The sequence below is a fragment of the Macrobrachium rosenbergii genome, chromosome 57, assembly GCF_040412425.1.
Source record: "Macrobrachium rosenbergii isolate ZJJX-2024 chromosome 57, ASM4041242v1, whole genome shotgun sequence".
NCBI lineage: Eukaryota > Metazoa > Arthropoda > Malacostraca > Decapoda > Palaemonidae > Macrobrachium > Macrobrachium rosenbergii.
Genome location: NC_089797.1, coordinates 19,395,562 through 19,408,912, shown reverse-complemented (window position 1 = coordinate 19,408,912; position 13,351 = coordinate 19,395,562). Strand labels below are relative to the sequence as shown.

General features: G+C 35.4%; 1 long non-coding RNA gene across 1 annotated transcript; it reads left to right on the top strand.

The window, feature by feature from the left end:
• On the top strand, positions 1-4,967 carry LOC136836948 (uncharacterized). Its single transcript, XR_010852512.1, has 2 exons — positions 1-177; positions 2,596-4,967. It is a non-coding gene; the product is annotated as an uncharacterized lncRNA (long non-coding RNA).
• The last annotated feature ends 8,384 nt before the right edge of the window (positions 4,968-13,351 follow it).

The window sequence follows — 13,351 nt, the reverse complement described above, 5'->3', positions numbered from 1 at the left end:
TTTTTAGCTGCGTGTATACATACAAGTCCAGTGGCTAGGTGGAGGATTTATAAACTCCATTTACATAGGACTAGGCAGAGGAAATGGCAATACAGGAACTTCAATGGGAAGATGTACTGAAGCAACATTTATCAATCTTACAACCAGGACACTAGCTGCTGGGCTTGGCTGTTATAAGTATAAAGAGACACTAAAAAGTTTTGTTTCAAATTATTTTCTTGAATTTTAAATGCTATTTAGAGTACAAAACTAATAATAATTTAACATCCACGGGTAACTCATTTGAAAGAGGAATATAGTGTTTAGTATCATCTCTCAAAATCTTTACTGTTTAAACATCCAGATTACGCCCAGAAGTTTCGCCATTATGGTGGATAAGTGTTTTTATACAGGTTTCTGTAAGGAATGAAGGGAACTTGACAGATGTAATGAAAATAAGTCAATCAGTCGTTGCAGATTTTAGCTTATGTAATCTCAGTGTAGACACAATTCCTTGTATTAAATGATTATATAAAGATGATACAGGTCTCAAAAGGAGACAGTGGTTGATGAAGACTGGATTGTAGTAACATTGAGCTGTCACAGATTTTAAACACTAAACTGTTTTACCAGTGTTGCGTCCAGTATTAAGAAATTCATTGGAAGTTATAGTTCTGAATTTTTTTTTTTGTTGAATAGCTACAATGCTGCTATAAAACTCGTGGAATTTCTGTCAAAAACGGTAGTTACAGGTATTCGTAATGCAGGATAACTGTTTAGAGTACAGTTCCTATATACAGTAACAACATAAAAGGGTTGAGGCTAAGTAGTTATAGGAAATAGTTTGTTATAAAGCCATTTTTCTTAGTATCTCCCAAATTAACAAATTTTTCACTCTGTTGTAAAAATTCATATCTCACAGCATTTTACCCAAACTACTTTTGCATATCATTAATTAAAAATAATTAGAAGCCAATACAAAAGTAAATCACCACAAGATGATGTCAAGATTACTAAATGGTACTAGTTTAGTTAGAGAAGCTAACTGCTCCAAACAGAATGAAATGTCTGCCTTTCAGTCTTTTTTTCTTTCTTATTGTGTATTAATATTTCATCATAAGTTCTAGTGAAGTGTAGCACTTTGTAAATAATGGGATTCCCTGAAAAATGCTTCATTTCAATCTTCTACAACATATCCTGTTTTGCTTGAAAACAAACGCCTCAACCCCCAACCCCCACCCCTCACCCCTCTCTCTCTCTCTCTCTCTCTCTCTCTCTCTCTCTCTCTCTCTCTCTCTCAAGATTCTCTCCTGTCATGTCCCCGTTGCAAGATTACAGGATGCCCATTTTACTTGCATCAGATAATCATGCCGAGGATCTACAGCTCAGTCAAAGATAAAAGTCGAGAATGTTGAGTTTCTTTGGCACCAGTCAAAGGTGTTTTATGAAGGATATTTTTTTTTTTTTTTTGCGGTAAAAAAACAGTAATTTTCTGTCTTGGTGGGAGATTCAATGGTGCTCCTTATTAATTTTTATAGGTAACTTGCATTTTCACAGATATAGATAAAAATATTGCAGGTTACTTCTAAAAGTGAAGTCGTTCTCATTTACTAAGCTTCTTTTCTAGTAATCTTGAAAACGTTTCATTTAGCCATACTGGATCTTTAAATATATGCTATAACAATTCATTTTAGAAAAGGAAAAATTCTTATGAATTTGATTTTTTATACCACATTTTACTAGGGCATAAATGAATTTAAATATTATTGGTTAGTGCCTGTCACGCCATGTATTTACAGTACAGTACTCTTGAAATTCCAATAACTCAAATCAGTAATAACTAGAAAATGTCCCCTTATCACCATCATGTTTATGCTATTAGGCTCAAAGGACGCAGATTTTATTACGTACACAACTGCTTTCCATAAATTTTTGAGCTGAAGGTACTAACAATCAATATTTAGAACAGAAACTTCTTTGTGTTCTAGAGAATGTTTAGCAGTCTTATTTTCAGCAAGAGTTATTAATTTTTTTAAGATTTGCACAAGTCAGATTTTCTTTAATAACTACATCAATAATCAACTGAAGCCTATATAACCTTAGACCTAACATTTTAACAGTTCAATGAATAATACTTGAGGGTTCTTGCAGATGTGATTTTTTTTCTGTTTAGTCAATAAATCTCTACCGAAATTTAAAGTGCTATTTTGATAGCGTAGCCACCTTTTGTCCTCATAGGTATTGGTGTTGATTCAAGTTCACTGCCATTATGCCCCGTGGGTGGGTTAGTGCCGTCAGTGCACCTCACGAGGTGCATTGTAGGCATTACTAAGGTTCTTTTAGCGTCCCTTCGTCCCCTAACTGCAACCTCCTTCATTCCCTTTGCAGTACCTCCGTTCATATTCTCTTTTTGTCGTACTTACCACCCTTTCCTAACAACTGTTTCATACTGCAACTGCGAGGTTTTCCTCGTGCTACACCTTTCTAACATTTTTACTTTTAATTTCCTTTCCAGCGCTGAATAACCTCATAGGTCCCAGCTCTTGGCCTTTGACCTGAATTTTATATTGCACTCCACTGTCTATTATATGTGTAACTCGTAAATTCTTCTTTCAGCTGAAAGTTGGTCACTACTTGAGGAGAGCAGATGTATAACTGCTGCTTTAAAGGTGTGCATTATGGAAAAGGAATTTCAAGTCAACCTTCTATCCTGCAATGCAAGGGAAAGTGGATATGTAGCTACACCAATACGAATTCATGTACATCAGGAGTTTTAGAGTTTGAATTTGTACTAAGTTTGAAATTTCCTATGAAGTGTTAACTGCAGAATCAGTAGTTGTAGGTTCTAATTTTTGTGCTGGTAAGTTGACATAATGGTTAATCAATCAGTTTATAAAGTTAGTGCTTTAAGGTAATACTGCAGAATCAGTTTTTTGCTAGTTGTATTTAAAATCCTAGAATTTTTTGTGCTGGTAAGTTGACATAATCACTTTAAATATTATATCACTTTCATAAATATGTCCATCAGTTTTCCATTTGAAATGTTTAAAAAATTTTGTTTAAATTTGCTGAATTATTGTAATTTCATAATTTAAAATGTATTTTTAAACTATCACTTAACCAATGTTGGTCACCTTTTCAGGCTTTGTATTTAGGATCATGACGTTGGCTAAAGCCTCATTTTCATCAGTGTATTGCGGTTAATGCTTGCTCCGAAATTCTACTTAAAATGTTGGAAATAACACTTTTGACGGATCTATAGAATACGTTTGTATGGTGTTCAGTTAGTGATTGGCTTCTTTGAATTCTCTGACATTGCTGCATTTCTGCCAGTCTCACAATCACCACTATGATAACAATCCAGCTATATGGATTTGTATTACATGTTAACTTGAGGCTACAGCTCTTATACAGTATTTGTAATATGCAGTAGCTAAAGCCAGATTATAAATATAAAAAAAAACAAAAATTTAATAAAACTGATATGTTCTTGTCAAGGAAACATTGTGATATCTTGCGAAAACATTGATGTTGAAAAATAGGGCTACAAAAAGTACCTGATCAGATGAAATTTAAGATTTCAAATTGATATCATAGCAAAAGTCATGTAAGTGGGTTTTATGTTAGCTCTTTACATTATTATGTCATTTGTTAATATATTTCTGGGTTTGAGACTCAGATTATTAATGGAGAGGCTGTAGGATCATAATTTGTTCATAGCATGCTTTTTTCCTTGTAATTCTTTGAGAAAGTCTTCTTTGTAGTATTTGAATATTTTTGTTCTTTATACCTGTAGTGCAAGCTTCCTTCATCATAACTTTAGCTTTTATGCTGGTATTGCAATGTTTGAATTATGCTTTCACTAAATTCTTCTATCATATGGATACATATTAGTCAGTAGCCTTTGTCTTCAATAAGAATTTGCTCACCTTGTGAACTTATGGCCTTTGGTAATCGTCATACTTAAATCTTAATTTTCTTGCATGCTTATTTTATTTTTAGTACCTAGTTTTAGTAACGGCAACCTAGTTTCACGTTTCTTGATGTGCTCAGTGAGTGTCCAGTCAGTTGTCAATCTGGATTATTTGGGATGCTTGTTTAATATAATCATTGATTGTCTTGCACCTTCTCTCTTGCCTTTTGTTACTGAACTATCTGGAATGTTGGACTTTCTAAACTGCTGATCGAAAGGTTACTCTATTCATTCTTGAGTTTGTAGAGAAGACTTGAAACCCATCAGTCCCTGATGTGAGACTTGAGACTAGCAATTTCTTTCCTTTGTGGCTTTTTAGGTGGTGATTACAACTAGATGCTGTTTTCTCAGGTGCATGATACAAAATCTGTCAATCAACGACTGTACATAAGGAAAAGGAGGAACAAGAAATAAGTATCCAAAAATATTGTCTCACTCTATCTTGGGAGGTGGTCAAGTTTTGTGCATGGGTCATCTGGCAAGAGTGACAGCTCCATACCTGGGTAAGGTTTAATAACTCAGGGTATTGTTCCATCCTTAGGATTCAGGAGGAACTTCTCGGTGTCACATGATGAGGTCAAATTATTGGTGGCACCAAAATAAACCTTATCTTCTTGTACCTGAGGATGTTGCCTATAAGTCCTTAGGATCTTTTGTGGCTGATCAACAAAACATCATCTTGCCTGAAGGGTTATGATGGTGAAAGGTCAGAAGAGAGAAAAGATAACATATTCTTTCCTCCCATCTTCTGTCCAGCACTCCAGTGTATTCTTCCTGTTTGGGTCAAATGTAGGTGTGTTACACAGCATAGGTTCCAGTTACTGGTGTATTTTTAGTAGGTAGATATGACTTCTTCCATACATTTTAACTAGGGGGTTCAGGTGGCACTGTTTGTATGTGATATCACGTTATGCAACCTTCCAAGCTGGTCTACTTGGTGTCATGAAAGTTGATGGCTCTTTTTCTTGAAGGAACAAACTACAGATTTCTTATGCATGCAAGCCTTAAGCCTTATCCCATCTCTTGAACCACCCCAGCATTTGTCCTGGTTCCCAAAGAAAAAAAAATGGATGATGTTTACCTAGGTAGTGGGTGGTTTGTCCATCTAGTATTCTAGTCACTCACCTGCCACTAGTTAACTACATTGTTACAAAGCTTCAACAACTGAACAAGCTTTTGCTCAAGATTGCAGATTTGTATATCTGAGGAAAATGCAAATTACTTAAAATTTGCACATTTTCAGGACAAACCTTTTGATTAACAGAGATTTTGAGGCATTTTTGTAGTTCGTGGAATTTTGGAACACTTTTGGTTTACAAAGGTTTTCAGGAGTTTTATTGCTTTACTAAGTATTGCAGGCCATTCTGTGGCTTATGGAGTGTTTTAGGGGACGTCATGGTTTATGGGTTTTCAGGGGAACTCGTTAGTTTATAGAGTGTGGAGCTTTTTCCAGCACCACTTGGTTCATGAAAATTTTATGACACTCCTAGGTTTCCAAATTTCTTCTGGGAATCCCTAGGTTTAAGGAGTTAAATACACTGCTTGGTTTGTGGGGTTATTCATGGAACTCTTAGTTTCCAGAGTTGTTCAGGAGACTCCTTGGTTTTGGGTTTACAGTTCTTCAGGGCAGTCCCTGATTTATGGATTTCCTTAGGATACTCCATGGTTTGCAGACTTGTTTAAGGCACTTCTTGTTTTGTTTTACTGATTTTGTGAGACACACTGTGGTTTGAAGAGTTATTCATGGCACTCCTTAGTTAAGGAATTATTTGGGGTAGTCCTTGGTTTATGGAGTTGTCTGGGCATCCCTTGGTTTATGGAGTTATTGAGCCTACTCTCTGGTTTACAGAGTTGGACAGTGCGCTTCTTGGTTTATGGAATTATTTGGGGTACTCCTTGATTTATGCTACTTCGAGTACTCCAAACTTTGTGGAATGATCTGTGGGACTCCTTGGTGTATGGAGTGATTTGTGACACTCCTTGGTTTATGGAGTTAGTCAATGTATCCTTTGGTTCTTGGAATAATTCACAGCACTCCCTAAAGATATTTATTGCACTCCAGTGTTAAATATTTATTCAGAGCAGTTCCTGGTGTACAAAAGCAAAAGACTTTCCTGGATTTATTGAGTTATTCAGGATACACTTTGGTTAACAGGCTTTCTTTTGTGAAGTTGTTTTGTGGGCACTCCTTCACTCAAAGAGATATTCATACCTCTAGTACTTAGTATGCAAGTCTTCAGTACACTTCTGTTTTTTTCTCAGTGAATTCCATGGTTTTCAGTCTCTGAAATAGATTTTTGACTCACGGAACAAATGAATTTTTTTCACATAGCTTTGACAGCTATCCAGTCATAAATTATGGGACTTTGGGAGCTGCTGTAGTTATCATAAACATCATTAACATTAGTATTTGAGACTGTACAAAAAATAAATCAAGGCATGGATTAGAAATAGCTTAAACCCACTGTAGTAGTGTGAATGAGGAACTGTGAAAATAAATCATAAGGTATTGCCATGTAAAGTAAATTTTCATAGCCAAAGCTTTGAAACTGATGAGAGTGAGGCTTATGTTAAACTGTATAGCTTAGGTAACATTATTGAAAATTTTTTTTAACATTTAAAAGAGAACTTCGGTAATTTTAAACTTCAAGGTATGTAGTTCTTGTATCCATCAGATTTTCCTCTGTAATTTCATGAATAAAACCAATTTTGAAACACTATACTTGGGGTGAACTTTGGGTTGCTGCTATTGTAAAAGATATATCAATAATATTTTCCAATATTCTTCTACTATTTTGAATTTATGAAGTCTCTCTCTCTCTCTCTCTCTCTCTCTCTCTCTCTCTCTCTCTCTCTCTCTCTCTCTCTCTCTCTCTCTCTCTCATATATTGTTTTCATGTTCTGTTCCTCTGAAGGAAATTGGCAAATTCACTTTGTGTCCAGAGAAGTTAAGGAATGTGATGTAGGTATTACAGGAAAACAGGTTAACAGAATTAAAGAATATAGAATACAGATGAAGGAAGTGTAGGTTATAAACTTAGTGTATGGAAATTTAGTGACTAATGAAATTTTTTTGTATAGGTCTAAAAGTATCTTTTAAACAACAGAATAGAAGTTAAATTTTAATATTGTGGCTTTGATATGGATTTTCATCAACATAGTTAAGTTATTGTATTTGGGGATTAATGAAATGAAAATTACCATCTTAAGAATAAAGGTATGAGCAAAAACTGTGTAATTTTTAAAAGGTGAGATATAAATGTTGGAAGTTTATGGCGTATATTGTGTGAAAAATAATTTAGTTTTTGTCATATGAATGTTTATAATAAACCGTTGCTAATGGAGTTATTATTTGTGTCTTTTTAATCTGGAAAGCTTTATGCTTTTGAAATCTCTCTCTCTCTCTCTCTCTCTTAAGATTTATAAATCTCTTTCCTCTCATTCTCTCTCTCTTGTTATGTTCCTCTAGGAAATTTTGGCAAAATTCATTTTGTGTAAGTTGGGAATGATGAGATTACCCTCCATACAATTAAAGAAGAATACAGATGAATCAGCTTTCAGCTCTGGGAGAGATGAAATGGTATACTTATCAACATGTACACTTGAGCAAAGTAAGGAGTATCTTTTTGAGCGAATAAATGAGGAACCCTCCATACCAGCGTGTATCAGTGAGGAGATATAAATGTTGAAGTTATGATACAGTATACACGAATAGGTCCAGCAGTGAAAAAGATACAGTATTTGATTTTGTGATTTATGAAGTGTTTAACTGAAACCGATTGAGTTCTAATGGCTGGCTCCTTGTAGGAGGAAACCTTTGCTGTTTTTTTTTTAATTTCTCTGAAAGCTTTTTGCTTTTATGTATTTTCAATTCCTTTACAATCTCTCTCTCTCTCTCTCTCTCTCTCTCTCTCTCTCTCTCTCTCTCTCTCTCTCTCTCTCTCTCTCTCTGTAGGAGTACATGAACATACCTTGAAGATTAAAAATTGTAAAAAGTAATGAGAGATTTCTCCTTAATCTTAAATTGCGTACTACAGAATTTCTCTTTCCCCATCTGATGCTTGCTTCTAATTCAGATCTCCCATTCCTTTCCTTTGATCCTACCCTCTCCCAAACTGGAAATGTTAAAAAGGCTTAAAACACACTGCTAGTCAGTATTCATATGACTGAAATTTTCCCCCTGCCCCCTCTCTCTTGTAGCATCAGCATTTGCCATTGTATTCCTCATCGTAAAAGGGTCAAGGGGCACATGAAGTAAATCTGTCTGTTAACCTGAGGAACCACTGTACATTTCGGCTGTTGTACAAATTTCCTTGAACAGACCTCGTTCTCTCTCTTGCTGGTAAAATGAGGGCAGTAACCTATCTGAACCGGAATATATTGTGCTTGTCAAAATGTTAATAGTCTCTGGTAAACAAGTTGTAGCTCTGCCCATTTCCTTTTCCAGCATTCTTGTCAGAGCAGGTTTTATCTTGACCACAAGTCATGATCAGTAATTGTTGTCATACCTTGTTTAAGTTGCTTAAAAGCCTCAAATCGTTTATGTAAAAATTTGAATTCAGTATGAGTTACTAGTTTTAGTCTTTAAAATTTAAGAGGCATTTTGAATTGTAGAAGTCTGTAATGTCAGTGAACAGGTTTTGATATAATTTTAGTGTGAATATGTGTGCGACAATTTCATTGGCATCAATCATGAAATATCATGTTCAGTGTAATGTATGTAGTGTTCATTTTGAATAATGTAAAACGATTGTGAGTGAAACATGCCCAAGAATGTTGTTTTTAAGGTTTTGGGAATTAATTAAAACCTAATGCTAAATAGTTAGTGAACCTTTTATGGTAAAGATAAATGACAATTTAAAATGTAAGCAAAGTATAAATGGTAATGTATTTTGTTTTAATTGCTAATGTCACAAGTAATTTGATGAGAGTCATTATGAAGTTTTGCCCCTTGGGGTCCTTTTCATTACACTTGAGATACCTAGGCTCTCTGAAAAGGGGTCCAGCTGGGGTCATAAATGTCTATTATGTCTCTGACTTCTACCATTTGTGTACTTGACATAAAGGAGGGGATAAAGAACTGCCATAGTCATCTTTAGACAAACTGTGTAATAAGTTTTAAAATAACATACCATTGGTAGGAAGCTGTCAGATATACTGTCCATGTATGTGTGTGTGTGTATTGAAAGGATGCAAGTTGAGCTGGAAAAGAAGTTTTCATCTGTTAACATTTTGTGTGGAAACTGTCTAGGTTTATACATTTTTTTTTACAAGGGTGAAGCTACCTTTGTTTGAAGTATAAGATTCTTTGTTCTTTGTTTTTATGAGAAGTTGTCCTGGTACATGGTTACTAATTTCCTTCGATATCTTATCCCAGCTATGGAAGGTCGTGCCTGATTGCTTATTTCATTATTTAATCTTAAAGTAAATGCAGAGCATTCAGACTAAAGTCCGTTATCTGACTCTACCTTGAAGGGTGCCATTAGTTTGATCATCCATCATTTCCTGGCACATAAAAAAATTATTATAGATGCTTATTAGAAATAGGTAAAGGTAGTTTGCCATCTTAAGTTTTTTTATTCAATTATTTTGAGACCTCTCCTCTCTCTCTCTCTCTCTCTCTCTCTCTCTCTCTCTCTCTCTCTCTCTCTCTCTCTCTCTCTCTCTCTCTCTCTCCTTTGTTGCAAGCTGAGGTATTGTACTTGTCTTTTGACTATGTGTGCATAATGATAAGTTTCCATTGAAAGCAAATTGAAAACCTAGATTGGCATATTATTTCCAGTGCCGTCAGTGCACCTCACTAGGTGCACTTGGATACACCTGATGGTTGTCTGTGGAATCCTTCAGCCTAGCTGCTGCTTTTAGATTGCTTATTTTACCTCCAATCAGCTTCCTTTCTGCAGTCTTGATGTCCAACTCCCTCTTTTTCACTGTCTTAAGCACTGTATGGTTGAAAGTGCCATACAGTATATGAAATAAAAATTAAAGTCGTTATATGAAAAAAAAAGTTAGTGAACAAAGCCTCCCTCAAAAAACAAACCAAAATTTTCCGGGTGAAAATAGTTACCATGTCATCTAAACTCTCCAGTATACAAACTGCAACAGATAATGGCTAATCCGCCAAACTAAGTAACACTTATCTATCTTGGAGTATTCTCCAGATCAAGATAAGAGGTATTGCTGTGGTGACTGCCTCAAATCCAGCGTTATTATCGTACAGTCTCTCTGGGCTGTCCCTATCCGTGTATTATTAAGGGCATCGTCCGTTTTATCCAGGTATTACGGTGGTGACTGTCCCCTTTATCCAGGTAATACAGTGCTGTCTGTCACCTTTTAACCAGGTATTACTGTGCTAAGTTGTCTCTTTAACTAGGTATTACTGTGGTGACTGCCCTTTATCCAGGTATTACTGTGGTACTTTTCTCTTTTATCCAGATATTACTGGTATTGTCTTTCCCTTTATCCAGGTGCACATTGTGGTAATTTTCCTTTATCCAGATATTACTGTGCTGTCTGTCCCTTTATCCAGTATTACTGCCCTTTATCCAGGTGACTGTGGTGACTGTCCCTTGTTTTATTCCAGGTCCCTTTTATCCGGGTATTACTGTGGTGACTGTCCCTTGTATTCAGATATTACTGTTGTGACTGTCCCTTTTATCCAGATATACTGTGCTATCTGTCCCTTTTATCCAGGTATTACTGTGGTAACTGAAAAGCATTATTAATAATATATTTGCATGGTCTCGAGTACATGAAATGAGGTATGATAAAACTCGTAGAGTGTATTTACCTACATAAGTTACAAAGGGAAGGGGGATGGAGGGGGGGGCGGTACAGGCTTGAAACCACCCTGTTAGCTTAAGCTGGGTCAGATGATGACTATGCCAAGTTTGGTCTAGATCAGTCAAGCGGTTTGGATTTCTGTAGTACACAAACATTTACTTTCATTTATAAGATGCAGGACTATTATTAACAGAGGTTAAATAGACCATCAAGGAAGCTAAAGAGACCTTAAAATAGCATGTATCATTGACCCATCAACATTAAGAACTGAGCGCCAGTTAAAGATCAGGACTAGAACGAGCACAGTAATGGAGAAGCTGAAAGAGTAATGAATTTGTCACAAGATAACTGATTATCCATAAGTAATTCAGTGGGAGAAGTTTCACCAAAGTAGGTATGATGTTTACGGTGTTCATATTATATAATCTGGCACCGTAGGGGGTAGTGTGCCATCAATGCAAATTAAAACGGTACAATGCTGGATTTATTTTTAAGGTTCTTGCAGCGGCACTGGCCCCTTGCTGCAACTCCCTTAACTCTTTACTGTATTCCATTCATATTTTTTTCCATCTTATTTCCACTCTCTCCTAACAATTGATTCATGGTGCAGTTGCGGGTTTTCTTCCCTGTTAGCAACTTTAAAGCCTTTTAGTTTCAATTTCATTTTCAGTTCTGAATGATCTCATAAGTCCTAGTGCTTGGCTTTTGTCCTAAATTTTTTATTCCATTCCATTCTGTTCCTATATAATCTGAGTAACATATTTACCCTAAACATGCTGGGAAATTGGATTTGAAGAAAGCATTAGTTAAATATCCATCCAAAGGTTGCTTGATAGTGCTCCACCACCAAAAGGCAAAAACCAAAACTGTTAAGTCGAGCATATTAAAACCAAAAGTTTATGCAGAATATTGTACTGATATCACCTCATTCCCAGTCAAGAACAACCAAAATATAGAAGTAACAGAAAAATAGAACAAATAGCAAAACATACAAGACCCTGGCCGGAAAAAATAAATTGTTGACAACTTCAGTTCAAAAAAGTTTAAAACTGATAAATGCTTCTAAACCTGATCACGCCAATCAGGAAGAAAATCAATTCACTGTACCGCTTACAATTGAACGTAATTAGATAAATATCAGATGTTTCAAAATAATGAAATAAAAATAAAAATGAAACTACGGGGTTGGCTGTAGTCCTTAATGCAGATGTCAAAATGCTAACTTTTTCATGTTCCAACTCAGGTGAACAGTCTGGAGAAACTTATTGCATTTCTTCAACATAGGCGAACAGTGTACGTAGAATGTTACAATGTTTGTTAACTGCAGAAAGTCACAAGTAAATATGAAAGCATGAAGAATCAATAAATTCTCCTAAAAAAAATCACACTGAAGTGATGTCAATCTCGTCTAGAGTAGACCACAAATCCTTGGGCCATGGATACTTGATGAATAGCCCACATTTCTGAAAGAAATGCAGGTCTACACGAACAGTTATTCATACATTACTTGAATGTCCAAGCTTCAAACAAAGGCTGAAGTCAAGTTTGAAATTTTGTCAATCTTCATAATTTTTATTTTATCAAATTTGTAATCTCAGGTCTTCGTTAGACTTTCATGGCAACTCGAACCAAAAAATTTAAGGAAATAAAAGGTAAATGTCTGAATATGATATTGTTGAACAAGAGATTTGCTCAAATGAAAATATAGTGAAATGAAACATCATATCACCCTAATCCACTAGCCTAAATTCTTCATCCTCATGATTGGGTGGACTGAACTAAAAAAGAATGTTAGTTAAAATCTCCAACAACGCGTCATTTGACAACAATGCGTGTTGTTCCAGCCCGCAAGGAGGAATGTTAAACATTAATATTACCAATGAAATAGCAAGATGATGAAAATATAAAAATGTGCTAGGCAATGACAGTCTTGAACATTTGATACGTACGTAACTCGTCATTCTACTTGGCAGTGCATTAATTTATAAAAATTAAATTTACAGTATTACCATAACTATTTTGTGTTAGTACTTCACTGAAGACAAACTGACTTTGTTTGAAGGCAGAATAAATTATTTGTTTTGACAACGATATTATCAACACATTTCTAAAATAGCTAAAGCATTGTCATCCGCTGACATATCTAGGAATTTGAGTGTTTTGTGTAGATCATTTATGGTAAGTGATAGTATTGATGATACATATTTCCGCCGGTAACATAATTCCACCTATTATGATAAACAAACTGGCAAAAATGCACTGTACAGACGAATTCCATCATATGAAATTCTTGAGACAATACAATTATTACAGATAGTGAACCCTGACGTTCTCGCTCAGAAACGATAAAATAAGGGTCCATGGTAAATGAAGGATATCAGAACTGACTCTTCAAAAGTAGACTGTTACTGGCAAAATATCGGAAGGTGGTGGTAACAAGAATTATAGAAACTGTTTTTGTGTGTAACAACACAGCACGTATCAGTGAAGTTTGGCAAAATTTTCTGAAGCAATTGATGTAAACAAGACTACGAAACATGCCTTAACTTTTTACATTAGTAGAGTTCAGCATTCATTTGCGATATGTAGTATATTGTGCTTGGAAAACACGCGGTG